The following is a 23348-nucleotide window of genomic DNA, read 5'->3' as shown; positions in this document are numbered from 1 at the left end:
TTTCTCCAAGATTAACATTTCTTATGATTGTTTTTGACAGAGGATTTACTTTCAGAGGCCCTGTGAAGGATAACCAAAAAAGTGCATGGAACAAGACAATTTTGGCAGCCTGTATGAATTTTCAGAGGTTTTAGGTCTTGGTTTTCTTATGAGCAGCTTCCTGAATGTGCCTGGAGAATGACAGGCATCCCTTAGACTGGCTGACCCCACCTTTGGCTGCAGCCAAGCCATTGGCTGCTTTTTAGCATAAATTGAGGACAGTGCCGGCCACTGGCTGCCAATGTGAAACATCAGGGATATTTATTCACTTAGCACTGACTTTTGGGAGGGGCCAAGGAGAGAGTGCAATTTCGTGAATTGGGCTTGTGGGGTTTAGAGGCAGCCAGAGAGCCTCGCTTGTACAGTAGTGCTCCTGCCTGAACGGCCACTGCTGCCTTCCAAGACCGGCCAGAGAGCTGGCTTTGCTGCAGAGGTAAGGGCTTAAGTGCGCTGTCATCGAAAGCAAGAGGATGGGGATGTGGCTTCAGCCTTGCTGTCATTCCTTTTTGCATTTCCACCATGGACTGTTTGCAGAGGAGTTTTGATGTTGTGTCGGGGGGAACCAGCAAGCATGAAGGTTTTGTGAATTAAGCCGGTCACTTTTGGTTAACATTCTGTCTCACACTGATGAGAAGAAGGGCTCTGAATCTCTGGTATGGGCATGCGTGCAGCAGATATGCTTGCCCAGAAGGATTCTCTCATGTGCAGGGCACTCTTTCTCTCTTTCTGGGGGAGAGAGACGGTTGCATTTGAGTCAACTGATGGGTCCTTTAACTGCGCATCCGGAGCCGCAGTTCAGTCTTTGAATTTTCCCCCTTTGAAAAATGTGCCGGTTGCTCAGCCTTGCGACAAAAGGTGTGCAGTTGAACATTCTGCCTTTCCCTTTTGAGCTTTTCTTTGTGAAGGAGAACGGCAGATGCAAAAGTCCGATTCCAAAAATTACACAGCGATAAACCCAGATCTGGCAAATTCTGGTCAACGTTAAGGATTTGATATCTTGTTGAAATAGATGTCTTGTCTGGGCTGTCTTTCATTAGAAAGGGAGATGGGGTGTGTGTGGGGAGTTTTGTTGACAGTAGACTCCATCTGTTTCTCATTTCTACCCTTGCTCCCCACAGCCAAGAAATTTCTAATGAGGGACCCTTTCTGGTTAATACAAGACACTGTCTGTGGGTGAGACTCTTGGACAATAATGTTGGTATGTGGCTGAGCCAGGTTTTCATTCCAGAAAAAGAGAAAGCAGATTAAAAAATAATAATAATGGGGCACTCTTGCCATGCTCAGAGAATTTAGCATAGCAGAAAGCAGTGATAATTGTACACAGGAGAGAATTTGTCCAGGATGGTCATGATGGGGATAGAAAAGGAAGAGCGATAGAAGTCCCTCTGTGGGGGGAGATGGGTGGTAGTATAAATTTGAGAAATAAATAAATAAATAAATAAGCAAGCGCACATTAAGGGAGAGGGGAAGGGTATTCCTTTTCCACCCTCAAGAAGAGCACAAGGAGCATTTGTTTAGGAAGTGTTTGATTGATTCTTGAGGAAAATATTTTTTAAAAACTCTCCTGCTTCTCTTTTTAGTCTTAAAAACAATAGGAAAAAAAAATCTACTGGGAACTTCTAAGCAAATGCCTTAGCAATTAATTTGAGACACAGAAGAATTGTTGCTGGACTACACAAAAGTTCTTTCTCTGTAGGCTTTATTAATATTAAAGTTTTAGACATTTTAGGTACATAAAGCATCTTAAAAAGTAATGTTTGACAGATATGTTTTTGATTACATTGGTATTATTCAGGAGTAGTCATTATGGAAGAAATTCCCTATCAAGCATGCGATCTCTTAACATGTAAGGTATGGAAAGACCATTAAATCTAGGACCAGGGAGAGAAATTCTCTCTTTTCCTTCACTTCTCATTTAGTTTGATGAAAGAGAATTGGCTTTCGAAATTATTCCAAAGAAAAAAATTGTCAGGGTTAGAATGTGGTGTCCTCCATTTATCTAGTCCTGAGGTGGCCAAGGGGTGTGTGCTTTGAAGCTGAAACAGATTTTTACTATCCTCAATTCTGCTAACTTCCCATTGGTCCATCTGCAACGGCATCTTGCTTCAAGGGATGGTTTGAAAAGGGGAATCATCATCATCATCATCATCATCTTCATCATTATCAATGGAGTAGGATGGAGATGACAAATAGTTACACAATTGTGATCTTATAATACATGATAATATTAGAGAATCATTGATCCTCATGACTTGAGGCAACTGTGATGGAAATAGTCTACACTCCAAGAACTGGAGGGACAAAGTAGCTGTAGTGTGGAAGATCATGTACAGATGAGTAGCAGTTGGAGCTGAAGGGGAGGAAGCTCAGAACCATGGAGCTTAACCACCACCTCCTCTTCTCTTGAACTGTTTCATAGGAGAAGTAGTCAGAAGCTACCAGGACTGAAGACTGTTGATTGGGTGTCCTGCTGACCTAGAGTATCAACTATTGGAATTACAGTTTGGAACGTTTAGAAATGTCCTCAGACTCTGGCCTGGCTTCATCTATCCATGCTGGAAATTGGCTCATCCTGGTTAGGAAGGACTATAAAAAGTTTCCTGTTTGAGCTAGTAAGCAAACTGGTTTTCCTAACCTGAATGTGCTTTTTCTCAGCATCCCTTGGCTTGAACTCCCTGACTCAGTTCTTGGTTTATTGCCAACAGCTGCCTATAACTCAGCTTTGAGAATGAGTGACTTTAGAAATTGGCCTGTAGGAAAGGGTTAACCCCTTCTCATCCACCAGTGCAACCCTGTTCTGAATTATATTCCTAACCTTGCCCTTCTGCAGCTGCTATTTACTTTTCAACAAAACAAGTTTGCTTGGGTCATATAGAGTTGCAATGTTCAGCATAAAGCAATTATTTCTGAAAGTAGAAATGGAATAAGTTCTTTGCGTAGTTTGGAAGATGGCCTCTTGGATGCTTTGAGATAGGTCAGAAAAACTGTGACATAGTAGCCTGTAAGGGATCAAGAAGTGCCTGCATATTTCCCTTCTCTGGTAATGGGGTAGAACAAAGCATCCTGAGTCTATCTTCTTTTAGAGAAGAACAGCCAACACCAAGAAAGAGAGTTATACCAATCAAAGTGAATATTTGTAGCTCAGGGTTGAACTGTGGAGTCCTTGGTGCTCTCTGAGCCTGGTTGTTTTCTTGCAGACGTTTCATTGCCAGACTAGGCAACATCTTCAGTGTGAAGAGGGAGGAGGCCTTGCTCTCAGTTTATATAAACTGAGTATAAACCACGGTAAATAAACTGAGAGCAAGGCCCACTCCCGCTTGGGACTGAAGATGTTGCCTAGTCTGGCAATGAAACGTCTGCAAGAAAACAACAAGGCTCAGAGAGCACCAAAAACAGAGTTACACGTATTTATTTGTTTCTCATTACAACCTAAGACCCCATTTACTCAAAGAATATGAGATAGAGCTATCCATGACGTAGCAGCACCTTTTGCCTGGCACTGTCATTGTCACAGGTTCTTCTGATGTCTGTCTTATCCTTTCCTGAACCTACCACCTGTTCTCCTATTACAGTTGGAGAACTGCAGTTCCTTTATTGATGCTGCTACAGAGACATTCAATTCTCTTTCATTGTTTTCTTTGGCAGCCTTTCCTGCCCAAGACGCACTTAAGTGAATACCAAGTGTTCTTCCTAATATGACTACCATTGCCTACCTACCTCTCTTTTCCCCCCATTCACTTTCACCAGCTTCCTCTTCCTGTGTGGTTCCACAGAAGTCTTCCTTTAATGGCTCCCTGTTACATCTTTTCCTTGTCCATTTGTTGCCCATTTCCAGCAGCAGGGTTCCAGTTTGCATACTGGGAGCTTGCATGTCTCTTGGCTGCCAGGGATGACTATGAATCTACAACCTCTTCTGCTTTAGGTTAAAAACAGTTGCTCTCATGATGGACTCATGTCTGCTGACAAACCCAGTGATCTAACCATCCCAAGCAGTGATCTTCAATTAAATGTAGGCTGCCTGCCTGGAAGCCCTTTGTCCAGGAATGCAAGATGTTCAGCCATTTGAAAATGAATGGGGTGGACAGGAATGAGTTTATTACTGCTCTTTAACCTCTATAGAACAGAGATACACCAGCAAATAAAGAATCATTAATGTAGAAATGAATATAGCCATCTAGAGATGGAGTGGAAAGGATGAGACTATATTTGTAATACTTTCAGATTCAATCTGCCAATTTAAAGATATGCAACAGCATGACATTATCCATTTATCCAGGTCAACTGTTTTATCAAAACTCTAGCTATATGCAAAAGCTTGCCATTCAAAATGTTCTCTAAATTCATCTCAATTCATATGAAGATACAGGACAGCTCCCAAAAAAGCTCAAAACCAAAAAGTAAACATAGAGTTAAAGTACTTAATTTCTACAATTCTACACTTAGATTACTGAGTGTGTAGCAGAAGATATGCCTTTTTATCTGGAAGTCTGTCCACTTGATCCTTGGACTGAATGATGAACTTGAACACTCCTTGTTCAAGTGTTACCATTGTGGAACACTCAACACGTGACCCCCACCTCCAGCTCACATCATTCTGGTAATGTCTTTTCAGCAGGTGCTCATGTTTTCAGCAGGAATATCTGCAGCAGAGAAAATCCTTTGCAGGTACTACTGTTGGCTTCCATAGGAGCAAGGAGTCACAATGTCTCAGTAAAAAAATCCATGGTCCTGTGAGCCATGTGGTGTTTTAAATATTAGAAGAAAAAAATATTGTAGGTGGTAAGTCCAATCTCGAAGAAAAAAATATTGTAGGTGGTAAGTCCAATCTCCTAAAATTCAGCCCCCTCCAACTTGAACGAATTTTGTCTGATCCATTCATCCTTACATTAGAGACCTTATTAATGATATTTGAAGCCAATCCTTACGAATTTCTATAGAAATGGCTTCAGCTGCCTCTTAGTACGCAACCTAGAATCTAGAGATCCAGTAGATTTTCCTGATCTCTAAACCTTATGGTGATGTGCTAAGATATCTATATTTCTTAAATAAGCACTTGGAAGGAAAAAGCATACTTAAATATTTATTGAAACACATACCTTACATATTTATACATTCATAGAGTTCTTTCTAAAATTGCAGATTAATTTAGATATAGAATGGAGTGGAGAGAGTAGGTGTATCCATTTATCCCTAATTTTGTTGGTGGACCACAAAGAGGATATAGATAGTGGACTATTATGGAGCACAAGCAAGATGTTACATGGGCAGAATCTATACTGGAATCTTTTTCATGTGTAAAGCTGGTGGTTTTCCAAAACCTAATTGCTGCCCAATAGACACATGACAGCACATGAATAGAAGTTGCACATGTCTCAATCATGGGAGAACTAGGAGGTGAAAGGTAAGCTGGAGTGTGCATCATGCGTTCTAGGAGTGAATCAACTGAGATGTTGATGGCCTATAACACCCCTGTAGATCCAGTCAAAGGCTCATTTATTTACTTATTTATTTACTTATCTATTTATTTATTTTTCAAATTTCTATTACTGCCCATTTCCCCCAAAGGGGGACTCTCAAAGTCTCAGGATGGAATCTGAAGCATTTCCTGATTCTTGTCACGCTTGTACACTTCGTGGTGCTTCTGTGACAAGGAGAGATTGCATGCAAGTTGATGACTTAAAGTAACAAACAAAAATATACCACATGTAACACACCCAAAACTTTGGCAAAAACTTTAATTTAGGAAGATGGATGAATCTTTGGAGAAGAAATTTGCTGAATGTTTGCAATGAACCTACTGATGAGACTAGTATTTATGATCTCAGCAGCTGGAACTAGGAAAGCAGTGGGAAAGTACCCTACTTGGAAAAGATTTTGCTCAGTGGAAACTTTCATTACATATTTCTCCGCTTGGCTCATGCAAATAATAAATAAAGAGAGAGTCCTTGGAGAGATGTGGCAGAATTAAAAACAATAAGTGACTTGGCCATTCACACATTCACTTGTACGTCCTTGCTAGGGAGAAAAAGTCCTATTGGGCATGTAATCTTTAACTGTCTGCTAAATGTGTTGAAGATTATTTTTCAAAAGTCAAAAAAGAGAAACAATACTTTATGAGGCCAACCACGTAATCTACGGAGAAGTATAAAAAGCCATATAATACATTTGTGAATAAACAATTCCATGTCTGTGCCAGGAGGTCCTTAGAAGTTGTCAGCTCTTCGAGGTAGACCAGACTAGGAAACAAAAGCTATGAACGCTAATACTACTTTTATTATAAGGTTACAGTAACAGAATCTTGCAAATTTGAATTTGCCTCCTCCTTCCCTCCCTTTATCTTCAAGAGAACTAGGGAGGGTCAAGCCTGAGGCGCTTTCTCAAATTACATTTCTGCCTTGGACTCAAATTTCTCTTATCTGACCATTGTCTTGGTTGCAGCTCTTCCTCCTGTTCCTCAAGGTTATTCATACAACCCATTACTGAAGTATACCTTCCCTGTTAGAAAAATACACATCTTGTATGGTAGTCTGTGTCCAAGAATGAAGGATTCTGGATTTTCAAGGGAACAGCTCAAAGGCACTGAAGTTCAGCTCAAAGTTTGGACAAGATTTGAGAAAGAATTTGATGGGAGGGAGACAGAAACGAGCAGCTGATCTGAGAGGGATGGTTATGGTGGAACACTAAAAAAGGTTGAAGAGAATTAAGAAGAATGGGGCAGATGGCAGGGCAGTGGTATCCACAGGGTGCAGTTAAAAAAATCAAGATAGCTGCAGTGGTGCAATTGAAGGTCCATCTGGTTTTTATGTGTGGTTGCCATCTTGACTTTTTTTTTACCATACCCTATGGACACCTTTGTGGCATGGATGTGGCACAAAATAGCTATCTACCTACTATTACACTTCAAACTCAGTCTAGGAGTATAAGGTGGCACATACGTGGGTGTTCCTCATTTTATTCTCACAAAAACAAGTGTGAAGTAGCTCAAAATCATCCAATGACTTCCACAGTTAGAAAGGAGCTTGAATCTGAATCTTCCCAGTCCCCATCCAACACATTAACTACTATACCATGGTGACTTCAGCATGGTAGATTGAAGATATGTTGATATCCCCCCCCCCACAGTATGACAAGTACTAAATGGAAATACAACTGTTAATGCAACTATCACAGTTGTATTTCCACTTAATACTCGTATTTGTCATGAGCACTGATGGTGAGCAGGAGGAGGCCCCTATCCAGGGGGGGAAACGCATGCGTAGTAGTGAGGAGTTGAGCAGCCATTCAAAGAGACACAGATCAGACCCGCCTTGACTTTTGGGGTTGATCTGTCTGGGTTTTCCCACGCTTCTTCAGTTTGTTAGGATTTTCTGTCTAATGTAGCAGTAATAAAACACTAGAGACCTCGTCTTGGCATGGTTCCTGCTTGTTAGGACAGTATTAATCTATTATAGTAACATCATCAAAGAAAAGAACAGAAAACGTGCATGAGAAAGATATGGCAGGTCACTGAGTTTTTAAAAAAAGTTTCAGATGAATGAGTATATCAAGTCAGTGAAAAGATTGGATGAGGAACATTATATGAGGCTGGCAAGAAGAAATTTTAATAACCCAATAATTGCTTCAACCTTCAACAGGGTTATGACCTCCAACAACTGCAGTAAGTGTGCAAAGAAGTTCCATAAAGGGTAGTTTCCAAAGAGTCTTTTCAGAAAGCTATGAAACAAGAATTTGGAGGAGGGGGGTAGGAAAATCTAAATCTGCATATAAATCAATAACATGCATTATACTCAGGTTAAAAGACTAAACACGCCTGTACAGAAAGAAATGCAAGTTGCCTTCACTTTAATTTCATTGCCTAGGAGTTACCAACTGGTGGTACATGCAGTAAAAGTGAAAGAGGAAGCAAATATTAATTTTATGATAAATCGTTTGCAAGAGTGTAATCAGCTTTAGTCTCAAGAGCAAGATGTAGTTTTCAATCTAGAATCTGTTTGTAAGGCCAGGAGAAAAGAAAGTGAATGTTTCATTTGCAGTGGCTTGGGTCACTTGCAAACCAATTGTCCTGGGAAAGGAAGACAAAGTAAATAGGTTAAATTACTTTCCAAAAGCAATGACTCATTTCAGTCTGTATAAGAAGAGGCCAGAAAGGAGATATGGCAATGAATGTGAGAAAAGGGTCACTAGATGATTTCTGATTAGATTTGGCGCCAACTTCTAACTTCACTAAAGAGAAAGAGAGGTTAATTTAATTGTGTATAAATCTGCAATTTTGGCAAATGGAGAAAAATTGGGACAGGCTCTGTAAGATTTCATTGTGCATTAGGCAAAGGAAAGGTGTTCAATTGAACAATTAAAGATGCTTTCTATGTGGAGTCAGTTCTGCTCTTAGTAAAATATATCACAGAGAAAGGATATGATGTAAGATCTCAGAGCCATAATGGTTCTATAACTGAGAATGGGGAATTACTCAAGAAAGGCACTCTCTGGAAAAATGGACTTCTTGAATTAGATTGTGCAGAAGATAAAACAAGAGCAGTAAAAAATTGCAACCAGAAAAATTATGTAACCAAATGGCATCTGAGAATGGAGCAGAGAGACCCAGATGCTAATTGGAAGGCTTAGCCAAAGGACTAAAGTCGAACCCTGTGTGAATCAGCCAAGGTGTGTGTGTTATATGAAGGCCAAGAACTAAGCCAGTGAATCTGGAGAGAAAAAGAAAAGGGACAAGCTATTAGAACTAGATCATTTGTGGGCCAATGCATGTCACCACAGCAGGTGGAAGCAAATATATCTCACAATCATAGATATACGTTTTGCTACTTGGCTCAAGGAAAAGAGTCAATTACCAGAGAGATTTTTTAAAAAAATATGTGGCTTTATTAAGCAGCAGGTTTGGGAAAGTAAAACTGATCCTTGCTTTTATTCCAGATTTAGAATTAACAGATGAACATGCATTCTCACTTATGTGGATGGTTTAGTCATCTGTTACTAAGATAAGGATAGCTAAGAATTTGCAAAGAATCTCAACCAAGGAAGAAGAGATGAAAGTACTGTAGAGATATGATCTTGGCATCCAGATAGAAAGCGAAAGGAATGATCTCCTCAACCAAAGACAGAAGATAAAAGAGCTTCTTGAATACTTAAGCTAACTGAAGCCAATGAAGGCAATATGCTCATGGAAACTGACCTCCTAAAATAAACTGCAGATAATGATCCCATGCCTGAGACTGACAAAATATAGGGTTGCATCGGAAAACTTTTGTACTGAGCCACAATGACAAGGCCAAGCATTTCTGCAGCAGTCAGAATCCTGAGTAAAGTGAATGTACCGACCAGAGGGTATTGGATTATAGTCAAGAGGATAAGCCCAACTGGTAGACTATGTGGATGCAGACTGGGCAGAAGACAGGGCACAGCATAAGTCCACAAGCAGACAGCTTATTCTTCTATAGAGGTGGAATGATCAGCTGGGCAAGCATGAAGCAGTCAGGTATTACCTCCTCCACTGAACCAGTTATATACACTATGAACGATGTAGTATGCAACTCTCCCAAAAGGAGAGAATTACATCCAGAACAAAGCACAGGCACCAAGGACCACTATGTGTGAGATGCTCAAGGGGAGGAACTCGATGAATTGAAACACTGCCCATCAGGAGAGATACTGGGAGATGTACTCACTAAGCCTAGAAATTGACACAGGGCCCTTGAAGAGATGATGGGAGTTATGGATTGAATGTGAGCCAATAAGAACATGTGTTGGAGGTCCAAATCCAGTGGCACTGACTCTTCAGCATCTTATGCCCTATTGAGAGCAAGAGGGCAGTAGAGTGCAGATAGAAAGTTAAGGATTTACTATGTCCCTTCTTTGTCTATCATTCTGCCTATTCCTTATCTAAAAGATTGCTAATCTGAGGTCACTTCCTTCTGCTTTTGGACTCTCCTCCTGGTAAGACGTAGCTAGTTAGGTGCTAGGCTTTGCTTATCTCTGTAATGTATTTCATGTAAATATGTTTTCTTTCAGCTATAGTTATAGAGTTTGCACTCTCAAGAACTCTCACGTGCACAAAGAAAAACTTCAAGCTCCAACAGTCAAAACCTGCTGAGTCTAATAGACCAAGAGGACTAATAGGACTCCCACCTTCTAGGTCTCAATGTAGCTCATCCAGCAGAGTAATCAATGCTCTTTCTGCAATGCTGAAGGCAGGTAGAGTTGTGGTGAGCAACTGTTTCATTTTGGGAATGTATACATGGCAAGAAAATGTAGAAGTAACCCTAGCCAGCAAGATCAGCCAAACCAACCCCGGCAATCAACGGGGTGACAGATGCCCCAGCCACATTGCCCCCATATCTAAAGTATACTCCTCTATTTCATTCTTTAAGGTCCTATTCTATGTTGCTGATAGCTGTCATGTCTGGGCTTCTGTTTTAATTCAGTCTTGCCCTGGTATTGATCACATCTCTTCTACTACTTGCCATCTGCAAATTATCCTTTTTTCAAATTATCTCCTTTTGTGCTTCCTTTATTTCTTGGTTGCCACTTTGGTTCCCATGGATCCATATTCAAAGGACAACTTGTGATTTGGTGCATGTGTGGTGGTGCATGTAGCACCAGTTGGGAACATCTTAAACCAAGATGGTCTAGTGGTTAAGGCAACAGGCTAGAAGCCAGGAGACTGAGTTCTAGTCCCGCCTTAGGCACAAAAGCCGGCTGGGCGACCCTGGGCCAGTCCCTCTCTCTCAGCCCAAGAGCCAATCAGGCATGGTATGAGAGTTCTAGTCCCGCCTTAGACCTGAAAGCCGGCTGGGTGACCTTGGGCCAGTCCCTCTCTCTCAGCCCAAGAGCCAATCAGGCATAGTAGGAGAGTTCTAGTCCCGCCTCAGGCATGAAAGCCAGCTGGGTGACCTTGGGCCAGTCCCTCTCTCTCAGCCCAAGAGCCAATCAAGGGTGGTATGAGAGTTCTAGTCCCGCCTCAGGCATGAAAGCCAGCTGGGTGACCTTGGGCCAGTCCCTCTCTCAGCCCAAGAGCCAATCAAGGGTGGTATGAGAGTTCTAGTCCCGCCTCAGGCATGAAAGCCAGCTGGGTGACCTTGGGCCAGTCCCTCTCTCTCAGCCCAAGAGCCAATCAGGCGTAGTAGGAGAGTTCTAGTCCCGCCTTAGGCCTGAAAGCCGGCTGGGTGACCTTGGGCCAGTCCCTCTCTCTCAGCCCAAGAGCCAATCAGGCGTAGTAGGAGAGTTCTAGTCCCGCCTCAGGCATGAAAGCCAGCTGGGTGACCTTGAGCCAGTCCCTCTCTCTCAGCCCAACTTACCTCACAGGGTTGTTGTTGTGGGGAAAATAGGAGGAGGAAGGAGTATTATGTATGTTCTCTGCCTTGTTTATAAAAATAATAAAGGCGGGATAAACATTAATTAATTAACTAATTAATTAAACCAAATGTGCCTTTTCCCAGGTTCATGCTTCAGCTGTGGAAGCAGCCATGCAAGTCCAGGAAAATCACCCAGTTATCATTATAATTTTGAATATGAGAGAAGGGAAATGATTCATGACATGGGGCCCACTCACTATACCCATGTGTTTTGTTTAATTACTGTAACTATATTTAGTATACGTTTAAATTCAATCCCATCATACTGAATGTTTGGTGTTTGCATTGCGACATTTTCGTCCTGGCCCTCCCTGCTTGTTAGAGGGCAGTTCTTGGCCCCAAACTGGCTGTGTCCACCTGGGTGAAACCTCTGGAAGAACCTCCTTGCTGGAAGAGCAACTCAACAACAGACTTCTCCATAGGTTTCCTTGGAAGGCTTCTGAGAAATAACAAAGTGAGTCATGGACTGTTTGGATGAACCAAAAGCAGGTGGCTGCAGTCAAGGCTGCACAATTGTATAGTAAGGGGTGTAGAAAGCACTATTTCCCCTGAGTTATAAAACTTCAGTCTCCCGAGGATGCAATTTATGTACCAGATGTGATGCCGCTGCTATGCAGGTGTGATCAGTGTGAGCGGAAAGGCCATTCTGGAAGCAAACAGATGGCCTCCTTGTGTAATCAGTGTAAATTATGGTGACTTTTACCTGGGTGCAATATAAAGCTAACACGCATCGCTTGCACCACCATTTCCGCATGTGCACGAAAGGGAACCGGCACTCATTAGCCTCCAGGAAAAGCATATGGTCATAATGCACCAATTCAGCAATAATAAAAATATATGGGAGCTTTGCTAAGGATGAGTGTCCTATAGGGACTTTCAGAATTCCACCAAGATGAAGTCACGGACTGTTGTAAAGAGAATATGAACACACTTTTCTCCTTTATTCTTTGTCTTAAAAATTAAAGGGAATGGCATCAGCGTGTGGCATATCTTGCTCCTAACTTTCTCTGGCAGACCATGTTTTCTCTGGCTTTCCACGCTTATCTTTGGTTGCCAGGTTCTTTGACAGAGTCAGCAAAACAATGACAGGGTGACTCTAAACAGTACTGAGCTGAAGCTTTTGAAGCAGCTTCAGGGTGCTGCCAAGTTGGCGTGAAACCTCCTTGGAAGGCAACAGAGCATTATGGACACCTGGGGGCTCATTCCACAGACTGTAATGTATAGCAGCCACCTGCCTGTGTCATGCTTGTTTCTCCAAGACTGGAAGATTGAGAGCAGTAATTTGGAGAGCTGGAAGTGATTTAAGGAAGGCATCCTTTTGTGCTCTTTGATTTTAGTTCTCCCCTTGTCCTTTGGGAAAGTTTGAGAAAGTCATATGAATCTCCACTTCGTCAGAACCAAGAGTGGGATGACTATGTCCACCCAAACCATGGCTTGTTTTTTCAAAACACTGCTCGGTGGGAAGCAAACACATTCTTTGTCTTCCCCAAGCTCATCACATTGTTAATACAGTGACCTTTATGATTTATTTATTGAATGACTTTTAGGATGAATCATAAACATAAATCTGGGTTTTACCAATCCTAATCCATTACATTCCTTTGACCTTCTACAAGTGCCCAGTTGGGCAAATAGACTCCAAAGTCAGTTTACATCTGGAAATGTTAGTCTGTTTCTGGACTTTCAGGAAGCTCTCCAGCTTCTTTTTACAGCTGGTTGAGTCTACTTGGGGGGAGAAGAAGGTTGCCCATCTTGACCTGTTTCATATTTTGCTCAAAGGGATATGGGATGTTGAGAGTAAACTGGGCTTGAATTGGATATATGTGGATCTGTATTTAGCTGCCTTGCAGGAAATTGGGATATTGTAGCACCTGCCTAGATAGCTTAGGTGAAAACCTACACAGTCCGGTAATTTCCAGTGCATATAATGGCTTAGTTCTGCAAAGACACCTATGCAGAATATTGACAGTTGTTTTTTCAAGCTCTGGATTGACCCCATCTGCTAAAAGTCCTTCTACTTTACTGCAGCTCTGTCCTCTTTTCATCTCCAGGTGAAAAACTGGTTATTGGATCCTCTTGGGACATAAAAACCTGAAGAAGATTTCTTAATCCAGTTCATTGATTGAATATGTGCCATCATGTTGGTGTTGACTCTTAGCGGCCACACAGATAGATTTTTTCCTATGATGATCTGTCCATAAACTAGTTTTTCAAGTCTTCCAATGGTACACTCATTACCACTGTAACTAAGTCCATCCACCTTGCTGCTGGTCAATTGAACTTCAACCTCCTCCTCTTCTTCTTGCATCAGTGGTTGGAGCATAAACTTGGATGATTGTCATATTAAAGGGTTGTCCACAAAGTCTAATTGATATTATTTGGTCACTGAGTGCATTGAAGCCAAGTACAATTCTTGCTATACCCTTCCTATCTATAAAAGCAATGCTGTTCCTTCTTTGTTTTTCATGTCCTGAATAATAAACAATGTGATCTTCTGACTGAAAGTGTCCAATCCCTGTTCATCTCATTTTGCTGATGCCTAAGATGTCAGTTTGTAGTTGTTTAACTTCTTCTTTCACAATGTTGAGCTTTGCTTCTTATGTTCCATATTCCCACTGTAATTCTTTCTTTGCAGCTTTGGATTTTCTTTTTCTGCATGGCAACATCAGCAACTATGCATCCCAAAGGATTTAAGCTACTCATGTAATAAACAATACTATGAAAGATCCTTAGATCTTTCTCAATTGCTCATTGAGTGCTATCCAAACTGAACAGCCCATCATCTGGCAGTATATTGTCCATCATTTTATATTTGCTATCCATATGCTTTCCTTGGTAATAATACAGGAGTGGTTCACCGCTGCCTTCTCCCACACAGTCTGAATTGATGTCTTTGCCATTATCACTACAGTGATCATCTGCCTCCAGCATCTTCCCTACCACTGCTGCCCAATATAGGTGCCTGCTTGCTTTAGCTGGGCAACTGGGAAGTCCTTCATGCCTTGGTTGTCTCTGATGAGTTTATACACTCTTGGCATATAGTCCCAATGTTTTTTGCTATCCCTTCCAGGAACATCCTCCCTCCAACATGATGAGGCAGCATAGCAGGATTTGGGATAGGGGGAGGGTGTTTAATCCAGTTAAGCCTCCCTTAAGCCACAAGGCCTTCCTGAAATCTGCTGGATTCCTGAGTTCTTTGTAGGACTGACCTTGGTCTTGACTTCCTTTCCAATTGTGCTGTCAGCCTTACTTTCAAGCTTGCTTAGGAATTTATCCTTCAATCCACAGCTGCCTTTCCCCAGTGATTCTTGCTTCTTGGCTCACCTCAAACTGAGATCCATGGCCAAGTTTGAAATCCAGACCCTCAGCTGGGAGTTTAAACCAGTGACAGTTTTGGGATGAATATGGCTGCATGATGCTTGAATTTGCAGGAAGGGTGTCACTATGGATAGACACCAAGGCGGATGTATCAGGGACCACAGTCAAGGGCCCTCCTATGACTAAACAGTGCAAATAGTGGTGGTGGCAGCAAACAGTTCTGATTTCAGTATTTGGGCTGACACAGGCATTTGGAAATCCAGTACATATGATTCTACTCAGTGTACTTTGTACTCCTGAAGAGGAAAGGATGAACATGCCAATTTTGGTTTCTCTCAGTTTCCTTCTTTTTTCTTCCAAAGCTGTCAGGTTGTCAGTCTTAAGGATTTATTTTTTTTGAAGTTCACACCACATTTGTATGTATTTTGCTACACACTGCTCTGAAGATACACGCTTTGGTTTACAGGTTTCCCTAATACGTGCACAGATTTTGCAAACAACTGTCTTTAATACAATACCTTTTATACATAGTTTTCATGTGGGTATGATGCCTTATGCAGTTATTTACCTTTTTTTTTTTTAAAAAAAAAAGCAAACTACATCTAAACAATCATGGCTCTGGAGTCCAGCAAGGTGTAAGAGAGACCAATGGAGGGCACAATCCCCTTAATCTGAAGCTGATTTTGCTCTTGGCAGTGTTTCAAGGCCATAGGAATGTGTGTTTTTAGCTTGCAATCCCGTCTCCTTTCTGATCAGTCTTGCTTCTACCATGGCTACAGAATTATAGGGCTCTGTTAACTGTAATTAACTCCTAAATGTCCCAAAAAGCTAGAGCTGGCCAAGGAGACACTGACTGTGAACCCCCTGAAAAAATCTTCCAAAAGCATAGGAAACATATATAATAAATCTAAACATGGGAGAACAACAGGTCAAAAAGTACACAATGCAGTTCAGATTATTGTACAAAGATGGGTGTGTGTGTGTGTTTGTGTGTGCGTGGGTTAAAAAAAAGATTCTACATAAAAGTCCAAGATAATTTAGACTTGCTCATGAGGGAGGATTTCCTTGAGACTACTAAACATGTCTATGCAAACCCCTGAGTAAGCCAACTGTCGTGAGAAGAACAACTTTAATAGACTGTTTGCCTTCTGAGTGCCTCAGCAGTGGTGGTTTATATTTGGAAGGACCCCAAACCTCTTTTGCATTGGAGAAAATATATGATTTTTATCTTGGGTGTTTCTGCTTTGTTCCATTCTGCCTGCTTTGCAATCTGCATTCCATTTTACAGAGGTGTTGAAATGCAACACCACTAAAACGTTTTACGCCAGTGCATTTATGAAAATTATATGATTTATTAGCACACACAATGCTGGAAAACAGTAGTGTGATGAGGGTGGAGATGATGGGGTGCCTATCTTGGGCACTGTCTGATCTGAGTGCCAAAAGTGGAAAGATCACATAACTTTGAAAATTATTACCATGTTTCTTTTTGTTATAAAAGAGTTGAAGGTTGTTTCCAAGATGTCAGAAGCAAAACCAGATATCTGTTTTTTTCAGAGGTTTAGTGAGGGCAGCAGCCTAGCAGGAAAATCTTCAAACCATCACAGGAAAACACATTCACCCCTTTAATGCTTTTGGTTGGAGAGGAGGAATTGGTTGGTTGGAGATACTGAACATCAGTAGCCAGCAGGACTGTTGTAGAGCAGCTTGTAGTGAAGATAAATCTATATAAGCAGTTAAACAGGAAATTTAAATGCAGACCTTTATCCATTCTGGTACTCAGGAAGCAGAACTGTGGCATGTGGAATGAGGAAGGGACATGCAGGATTACAGCAACGTCCAATCTGAAATAAATAGGGCAAATTGTTCAAGAAACTGGAAGCCTATTCAGTTTATCCTAAGCCTACCCATGATTCACTTTATCCTAACACTTTTCTAAATCAACAAATGTACCATTTGTTTTCTTCCATCAACAATTGACCATTTCTCTTGATGTCTGAGCATGCCATTTCTTCTGCCTAACCTACCAACTATCTGGTAGGGGAAAAAAAAAGAATGGAGCCACCTAGATTCCGATCTTCTTAGGTATAGAGCAAGTTACATATTTGTTTAAAAATATCTTGCTTATCTTGGAGGACCAAAAATTTGAGATCGTTGAATATCGGCATTTAAAATCCAAAAGAAGTGCAGGTGAGAATCTTTGGCATTCCTCTTACTTTTGAAGTATGTACTGTCAGTAATGAAGTTAGAGTAAGTGGGCAATTTAGGGCACTTTTGTCCTTAAAAATAATCTTCGTTTTTATATTCCCTTGGCAAATGCTCCCATGAATAATTTTGTTCACCCAGATGAATTTCTTCATCTCAACTTCCACCTCTATCAAATGAATGCATACATTTCACAGCTCATTGGATAGCTTATGATGAAGCATGGAAAAAGGCAGGGAGGAAAAATGAATATGTAAACCACAACACTTTTACTGCAAGGCCCACTAACGTTCAATTGTTAATAACCACTTCCTGGAGGATTCTTGTGCCTTACTACATAGCCCTGCTTGGAGGATGAGGCAGATATATTTTTAGAAAAGCTTGCTTAAAAGAGATGTCTTTTTGATTGCTTAATTCATTGTTTCATTTCTTAAACTATAGGCCTATTGCCTTGTGCCTCAGTACTCAGTGGTGTCAGGGTCATGGGAAAAGAAAGAAAATGGTGGTGTTCTGAAATGAAAAACCTATCCTGGATTCCAGGCAAAGGTATTGGCTTCTGTTGAGATGCGGGGTGAGGTTCCAGAGAATAAAATGAGGCCTTGGACTTTGTGTAAGGGAAGCAAAGTGAAACCTTCGCTCCTGTAATTGCCAAAATAAATATAGATGCTTGATGCTCTTTAAGGGGCCTCCGTATTCGGCCTGCCATTGGAAAGAATTTTGCTGGGTAATTTTTGGATCCTTATCTTCAAGGAAATAATGTATGTAAATACATACTATCTTAGTTTGATAAATGTTTGAGGGATATGTCATTATATTATATTATATTCTCATGGAGGCCAGTTAGTGGCACCGACTTGTTAGCTTAATAAAGAATTTGATAAAGTGTCTTACCAATCAATAAGTCTTTAAATATTCTAGCGCTTCAAATTTTAAAATGTTAGTAGTATATTAAAACAGCAATATATTAAAATAGTATTTTAGGGCCGAAGTATTGTATTACTTAAAATAATACAGCTATAAAATGCCTGTTTGGGGGGTTTCTAACTCCACACAAGTATTTTAGTTTCTGTTTTTCTTTATGAGTGCTCTTCTTATTGCCTTACTAAGAGCATATGAACTCTAAGCTCATTTTATAGAAACTTTTTCTTACTTGGGATGTTTAATTTTACTTGTAAAAAGGTACACTGTATTGGTCAGTGACCAGAATAAAGGTATCCATGCCAGTGCTGCCCCACCCTCCCTGGTTTCATGCCAACACATCTGTTGTTAAGAATAAGGATGGAATAATTTCAGTGGAGAGAATCTTGGCAGGAGTGGTAGAAGGCAAAATGGGGGCATTCCTGAAAGCTATTTTTTGTTTTGAGGGTAGATTCCTGGGAATGCAGTTTATGGGACTATCACGGAAAATGTACCCGCAAGACTTTCCCTTCATCCCTGCAAGACTTCCCCACGGGGATGATTTCATCTTGAAAAGAGAACTTGTGAAATCATAATTTTCTGTTTGGAATAGCCCAGCCCGGTGGAGCACTTTTCACCATTACCCAAACAAACTAACAAGCAAAGGAAAAACAGTAACTTCTATCTGCTGGACTTCAGTCTTCAAGGAAGCTTCAGGGCTGGACTCAGGAACTAACATTGCTGGGCATATAGCAAGTCTCATGTGCCTTGTTAAAGGCCCCTATAACCTTCTAAGCCTCGTGGCTCAGATGTTGGTCTTTTTTGCTTGACACAGTCTGATCATCTGTTCTCTTTAAGAGAGCAAGAAAAGACAGAACAAGGAGAAAGAGCTGCACCCTCTCTATCTGGGCCCTTATCCAGATCACTGCTGGACAAAACTTTAGAGGCCAGGAGACATACTTAAAAACTGGCAACTGAAGGCTAGAGTGGGTATGTTGGTTATGCAATATCTCTGGAAGGCACATCTTTTTGGTGCCCTCTCCTATTGGTGGTGGTGGGGGAGTTTAAAAAATATTTATAGGTGTATTCAGCCTATTGGAAGCTTTGCACATCTACTTTACTTATTTTCTTGTGGCAAATGTGCAGAAAAAAATTACACAGCCATTATCCAGCAGTTTGGTTTGAAAAGTAATGGCTAATTAATGATACAGTTCTAGGCTATACTAACAGAAGCATGGAGTCTAAATCAAGAGAAGATATTGTTCCTCCCTATTCTGCATAGGCCATCCTGAACCAAAAACACGGTGTCCAGTTCAGGGCCCTGCATTTTAGAAAGGACATTGACAAGCTGGAGTGTGTCTAGAAGAGGACAGCCAAGATGATACAGGGTCTGGAAGGAAAAAAACTTACAAGGAAAAGTTGGAAGAAGACTGTGGGGAGACATAATAGCGGTCTTCAAGTACCTGATGGGTTGCCATGTAGAACTTGGGGCAGAATTGTTTAGAAGACAGGAAAAGTCATTACAAGGTGATAAATTTCAGTGGATATCAGGAAAAGATTCCTAATGGTAAGAGGTGTTCAACAATGAAACAGATTGTCTTGGGAGACAGTGGACTCTCCTTTGCTGGAGATGTTTAAAAGTGACTGGATGAACATTGGTCAGAGATGCTGTAGTTGTGGGTTTCTGAACTGGGCAGGGGTTTGGACTGGATAATCTCCAAGATCTCTTCCAAACTTACATTCTGTGGTTCTATGATCTTATTCAAGGGCACCACAGATCCAGGAGTTGATAGTGGAGTGGTTAACTCTTTCTTCCCTTTCCATTTTCTTGATGAAAATCTCCTTTCTCCCAATATTGCTATTAACTCAGAGTGTGAGAGCAGAAATAGCATCATCAACATCAGCTTCTGGGAGAAGATCTGTTACTAATAGAAACTTCCACTGGGAAGAAAGTATGGTTTATATCAGAGAATGGGAAGACAGATTTAAACATGACTCACAGAAATACATCCCTAATCTTCAAACCATATTCTCATGGCTGCTAATTGGTAAAGCAATACTTGCAAGAGATCCTGTTCTCAGATCTCCCCATACTTTGAATTGGGTCTGCAGACACTTGGGTTGTTTTTTTGTGATTGCCTATCCACATAGAAGAAGAGACAGGCAATACTGAAACAAGACAATCAAACTACCCTGGAGCTTCTCTCTTGTACTTCTCTGTGTGATCACAGCCATCATCCCCATCTTCATAATCCCCTTCTGGTTTGGTTTGAACCACATGGTAGACTAAATTAAAATAAGGTTGAGACATATGTGGTTCATGGTGGTGTGATAGCCCAGCCACCATTTAACATGTTGTATGTACCTGGTCATCACGTTATCACTAATCACTAATAGAGTTAACATGTTATGGCTTAGAGGTTAGGAGAACATAGCAATTATGTTCTGTTAACTGCATTTGACAGAACATAATTGGCTATAATTGTTATGTGGGATGGGTTGAACCTAGACCTTGTGATATATATAAAAAAAGGAGACCAGAGCTGTACCAGGTTTCCAGCAATTCACCTTTGTGTAGTCTGCCAGGGACACACTCTAAATATTAGTGGGTAGGGTCAGGATAACTAATTTAAATTATACTATTTTTTAATTTTTAATTTATTAATTAAACTTACATAGCTGCCCATCTCATGTACGTGACTCTGGGTGGCGTAGAATAAAACAATCTGGCAAAACAATTCTAAAATAACAATATAATGCAACAATTAAAAATTTAAAAGAATTTAAAACACAGATATAAATAGGACTGCAGGGGAGAATGGACCAGCGTCCTACACACAGTGTAGCCACCTCGCAGACTTTCTATTTCCCTGGGATCCCCAAGCGTGTTGGATGAACCAGGTTTTGAGGGATTTCCTAAATGCCTCAAAGGCTGGGGCTAATCTCGCCTCGAGGGGAATGATGTTCCAGGGGGTGGGTGCCACAGCAGAAAAGGCCTGTCTCCTGGCTCCTGTCAGATGGACCTTCTTAGCAGACAGAATCTGTAATGTGCCCCTTGCTGGACCTGATGGGATAGGTAGATGTAAGCAGGGAGAAGCGGTCCCTCAAATAACCCTCCAATACCAGATTAGTGCTATTACTTTAAACTGATCTATTTAATCCATTTTCCTTTCTGTACTGTAAAACATCACACAATGATAACAAGTTTGGGAAGTCTCTTCAGGCTGCACCCAGGAGCTTCTGGAGCATCAAGCTGGGCTTCTCTCACTGAGGCCATCACTACTTTGGCATCCGCTCAAGCTGATTGCTCTACTAGACTGACTATGCAAGGATTTCTCACTGCTCTGTCTTCCTTCTCTGCAGTAGATGACACCGGCTGCTTGTTCTGACAGGGATAAGCCAGAGCTTCCATTTCGTGTAACAGACAAACTAAGAATTGGGTGGGTTGGGGTTAAGCCATGTTCACTGAGAGGAGAAGCAGATTTCTCTTTCACTGGGAAGTCAGAATTCTGAAGGAGCTAGCCATTGTCTTTAATTCAAACTCCAGGTTCTGTGGGTTAAATCTTTGCACGCAGAGAGAAAGCAACATCCTTCACTGATTGAGTGATGGAACAGAAAAAAAGCTTCTTTGACGTGTGAATTTGTTCTCCAGTAATGTTTTGGCAGAATCAGAATGTTGAAGGATTCTGGGAGTTACATGGTTCTTATAATCTCTATTCACAGTCTAACTCTCACACTCAAATCTGGAAGGAAAACCCAGACTATAATTATATTCTTTATTTTTAACACACTGGATAAACTTTGTTCAGTGAAGAGCTTGGCATCAGTCCAACAAACCTTATTAAGTCAAAACTCCTTTCAGACGGAATGTTTACTAAATTTAAAGCACTGAGACACTTGACAGACTAGGATCTGACTCCATCCATCCATCCATCCTATACTGGGCAGAAGGTTATATGAAATGATCTCCAAGGTACATTTCCATTCTTTGATTCTAGGAAACAATTTTTACGTTCTCCTGACAGAACATATATGGAAGCAAACAACCCAAACAGCCTTGACATCCTCTGTTCTGTTTCAATAAAAGCCCAAAAATCTTAAGAAAAAAGAAAGGAAAATAATGTTGGCTGTGCCTCTTTGTTAAAATGTAAATTGATAAAATGCTCAGCAGAGCTTGTATGTCCACACATCTATTTTATCTTGACAAGTGATATGCAGTGGGGAGGTTTATAAGAGACCTGAAGCCAACTTGGCAGAAAAGTATGTTTTCGTTACAAGGTTGATTTGAGGTGGATGCTGAGGTTCTTCTCAAGAGTGCCAGGTTCTAGAATCTTCTTCTTTCTGGCCCAAAGTTGCTAGCAACATACATTAGCTTTGTGGTCAGTGAGATTAACCTCAGCCTAACCACTGTGAAAAGTGTTTCTTATAGAATAATGTTTATAAAAAAAGTTGACAAAATATTCACACACACTTTAAAAAAGGCTGCTTGTTCTAAATGTCCTCCTTCCTGTCTATTCATTTCTTTCTGGAAATACTACATTGTGAGGATTTTCCAGGAGTTTTTAATGCTGAGCTTTGTACCAACTGGGTTCATATATGGCACTAAGCAAAGATGTGGCTATCTGTCTATCTGTTTTCTATAGTTGCTCCTCTCACATAGCAACTCTGGGCAGCTTACTGTAAGTAAAAACAATACAAACCATAGTGTAAAACAGAGCAGCAGCTGAGAGACTCAACCAATTTAAACAACGTTGCACATCGCAGGCTTTCTTTAACAACTCCCATGTCCAGGAATGTAATCATGTCTTAAGAGCCTTCCAAACAGGCTGTAGGGATGGGGCCAATCTAATGGTGTTGGGGGAATGGTGTTCCATAGGGCAGGGGCAACAACCCAAAGGCTTGCTTCCTGGGTCCCACAAAATGACATTCTTTGACGGATGGGACCCGCAGGATGCCTCTTCTGCTGGATCAGATAATGGGATGGATAGAAACCAATGGGGAGTGGGTTCCCGCAGATAACCAGGCCCTGTGCTATGAAGGCTTTATAGGTGACAACCAGCACCTTGAATTACACTTGGAAGTGCGCTGGAAGCCAGTGCAGCTTGCAGAGCAGAGATCTAACATGCACACACCAAAATGCATTTATAACCGTCCATGCCACTGCATTCTGCACCAGCTGCAGCTTACAGATGCTCTTCAAGAACAGCCCCATTTATTTATTTGTTAGATATATATTCTGCCTTTCATTCAGGACCATATGATGGCATACATAGACTCTCTCCTCCTATTTTTCCCACTGCTACAACCCTGCAAGGTAGGGTGGTCTTATGCAGTTTGTTTACATTGTATGTTATATGAACACAGCCATTGCACTTTGAAAAACATGGTTTAGTTGGCACTCTTTTCATCTTCTGGGTATCTTCTCCAAACCAGCAATTGTCTCATAAATTTACTAGTTCTTGCACTTTTGCCTTAAGCTCTTGCAAGAGTCCCAAATTCTTGTGAGCGCTTGCAAAGTTTAGT

General features: G+C 41.1%; 1 protein-coding gene across 1 annotated transcript in view; it reads left to right on the top strand.

Moving 5' to 3' along the window:
• Window positions 1-297: 297 nt before the first annotated feature.
• Window positions 298-23348, top strand: part of CALD1 (caldesmon 1) — a 201459-nt gene continuing 178408 nt past the window's right edge. Inside the window, exon 1 of the mRNA XM_063308506.1 lies at window positions 298-472. The gene's annotated coding sequence lies outside the window, so the exon portion shown is untranslated. The remainder of the gene's footprint in view (window positions 473-23348) is intronic.

This window comes from Candoia aspera, chromosome 7, assembly GCF_035149785.1.
Source record: "Candoia aspera isolate rCanAsp1 chromosome 7, rCanAsp1.hap2, whole genome shotgun sequence".
NCBI classification, from domain to species: domain Eukaryota; kingdom Metazoa; phylum Chordata; class Lepidosauria; order Squamata; family Boidae; genus Candoia; species Candoia aspera.
Note: the sequence above shows the minus strand (reverse complement) of the source record. Positions and strands in the feature narration are given on the sequence as shown.